This window comes from Bos grunniens, chromosome X (assembly GCF_055505025.1).
Source record: "Bos grunniens cultivar Pamir isolate PY7600 chromosome X, Bosgru_T2T1.0, whole genome shotgun sequence".
Lineage (NCBI taxonomy): Eukaryota > Metazoa > Chordata > Mammalia > Artiodactyla > Bovidae > Bos > Bos grunniens.
In genome coordinates, this window is record NC_141194.1 from 57,768,211 (window position 1) to 57,771,398 (window position 3,188).

General features: G+C 50.8%; 1 pseudogene; it reads left to right on the forward strand.

The window, feature by feature from the left end:
- The first annotated feature begins 1,221 nt into the window (after positions 1 to 1,221).
- LOC147340494 (germ cell-less protein-like 1 pseudogene) lies at positions 1,222 to 2,842 on the forward strand (annotated as a pseudogene).
- The last annotated feature ends 346 nt before the right edge of the window (positions 2,843 to 3,188 follow it).

Sequence of the window (3,188 nt, forward strand, 5' to 3'; positions counted from 1 at the left end):
TCGAGGAAGTCTTCCCAACCCATGCCTCATGCGTCTCCTGCATTGGCAGGTGGATTGTTTACCACTGGGAATGTTTGGGAAGCCCCAAACATTCTACTCAGGCAAGGTCAAATGACCTGAGAGACTTACCGTTTTCAAAGTTTTTTCCCTTGCATTGTACTTTCCTTGTCATGGAAAGGTCCACACTCTCTCTACACCGTATACTTTGTTTAGCATATAACACTTGTCAGTATTTAATATTATTAATTTCCTCAAAAATCAAACTCCATCTCATTCATTCCTCATTTCTTTCAGTGTTTAAGTTTGTTACATGCTTAGCTGGTGTCTAAAATAGAGACAAAAGCAAAGACTGGGCACACATTGCCACTTTTATCACAGAAAATGTTTTGACAGCCGCAAATGATGGGATAACCTAAGAAAATAATTACAGAAATTAAGGTGCATAGAGCACAGAGCTGGAACCAAGACGTAATTATCCAAAAACAGGAGTGATCAGTAATTATTTCAAATGGGGAAGAGGAAATGATGTTCTTAAGATTCATGGGGAAAATTCATACACAAAGTCCTCTGTTCCACCATTATCCTACGAAGGGAGCCGCAGAGAAATCATCCCTGGAGGGAAAGATACACAGAGTGGAATTCCTGGTACAGAGTGCACTTATCCTGTGATGGGGAGTGGGAGGGGTAGGGGAAAGCCTCGTGGGTGTGGCTTTGCCTGGCGTCCAAGATGACGTCACAAACATCAGCCGTATCCAACGACACCGTGGGCTGAGCTAGTGCCAGTGGCGGCTGCGTCTGGTGAGGAAGCTTGCCCTCTGTACCCCTGAGGTAAAAGCCATGGGAGCAGTAAACAGTCAGATGCCCTCGAACAGAGTGGGGCATGCCCCAGAGGAGCCAGGTGCCCCTGAGGGGGAGGAGGAGGCCGAGGAGGTAGCAGTGGCAGTGATAGAGGAAGGGGAGGAGAGCGAAGAGGCCAGACCCATCACTAGCCAAGGGCGCCACAAGCGGAAGACAGGCCCAGAAGGGCAGCTCACAAAAGCGCCTCACAGGAAGCGAGCAAAAGACAGTTTAGAGTCCGTTTATAAGACACTTTTTCTGAGAGGAGAAGGGAGTGACGTGCAGATCCGTGCCCTGGGGAAGGAGTGGAACTTGCACAAGGTCTACTTGTGCCGGTCAGGATACTTTGCTAGCATGTTCAGTGGTGCGTGGCGTGAGACAACCATGGATACTGTAGAGTTGCAGATGCCTGACGAGAACATTGATTGTGAGGCACTGCACGAGGCTTTAGGTTCCCTGTACCGAAACTCTGTGCTCATCCCACCCGGTCGAGTGGTCCCCATGCTGGCCACAGCCAGCATGCTGCAGCTGGACAAGCTGATTCAGCAGTGCGGAGAGATAATGAAGGAGACGGTCAGTGATCAGACCGTGTGCAGCTACTACTGCTCTGCTGAGAGCTACGGACTCCAGAACATCAGGGCCATGTGTCTTCAGTGGCTGCTGGACAACCTGATGACCCAGCATAGTGAGGAGTTATTGAGAGAAGTTAGCCTGGATCTCATGAAAGAGGTCATTGCCTCTTCAGAGCTCTTCGTGATGGAGGTAGAGATGGATGTGTACACGACGCTGAAAAAGTGGATGTTCCTGCAGCTGCAGCCGACATGGAGAGGCCCCCGCAGAGACCTGCTGCCTGACGCCGACTCGTGGTTTGCCAGGTCCAGGCAGGAGTCAGAGGGCACCCCTTTCCTGGAGACCGAGCAGGGCAGAGCCTTCGTGCCAGCGTTCCAGCAGCTGCGGCTTGCCTACATGATCTGCGACCTGCCGTCAGCACGCATCATCGACCAGGATGCACTGATCCCTGCCACGTGGCTGACCCCAGTGTACAAAGAGCAGTGGCTTGCCCTCCTCCGGGCTGAGCAGACCAGAGACCTCGGGCCCGTGGATGTCTTCGTGTCCGACCTCCAGAGGACCAGCATGCGGTGCGGGGGCCAGCTCCTCAGGGATAAGCAGTGCAGCTGGCGGTGGGCAGGCTTCAACGTCGGCTGGGACTTGGTGGTGTGCTATGCCAACCGGCGCATCATTTTCAAGCGCAGCGCGCTGAACAAGTCCTGCGGTCTCGGGGTCAGCTTACTCTGGCAGAGAAAGGTCGCGTTCCGCTTGCGCCTGGCCTCCTTGGACAGGGCTGGAAGAGCCATTTTCCGGAAGGAGACAGAACTCCAGGTGCTTTCCCTGGGAAAGGATGAAGAGCTAGAGGTGGTGAATCTGGAGAACGAAGATGTGGTTTTCCCCATATATGTGACCTGTAATTTCCTGTACCTCCCCAGAGAGGGGCGTTTTCCTGAGTGAGGACTCCTGAAAACAAAATCTCAGAGAGGTGAGCAGCTCTTTTCCTGGGGTCAGGGACGACCAGCTTTGTCCAGATGCCAGCTCCTTCTGCGGGACCAACCGGACTTGCCCACCTCTGGTGGCCCACCTCTGTCAGAGTCTTTGTTGAACTGTAGCTCATAATACTTGAGATTGTTTACCTGAGCCTATGAAGAGGAGAAATTTTAAAGCCCTGCTCCCCCAACACCTTTAGACCTCATTTGTGCTGTTAAAGTGGCAACCTGTCCTCCTGGTTTACCATCCATCAATGCCCCCTCCCATCATTTCTGCAAAGTCAAAGACCAGTTGACTTTAGAGAGAACCTGTGAACCTACCTACTCTACTACTGTTGGGGAAACTCTTTTAAAATATGCATTTCCTTTAGCTTGATTAAAGGAATGTTAAAGAAACCGTTTGGTTTCTCTTTCAGTTCGCGTGTTTAGAGCCACTCTGCCCCACTCATTACCACTACTACCGCTAGCTTCCTTTGGATTGCTTCCCTTTCCCCATTCCCTGCCACTGAGCGTGTAGTACTTGGTTCCCATGATCTCTCACTCTGTGAACGCACCCAGGCTACACTGATGATCTTCTCTTTATTGGTTGTTCCTCAACATTCTTAGGTTAGTTGACTTCATATCGTATCTTGATGTTACTTTGGCTTTATTTTGACTTTCCTAGCATTTTAACCCTAGAAAGACGCCTCAAATCTTATACAACCCTATATTGGGGGTGGAGTGGAAGGCGGCAGATTGATGCTATGAGGACATCTCGGTACTAGACAGACTTTTTCTGTGGCATACAGCCATGAATTATTTATGCACCAGAAT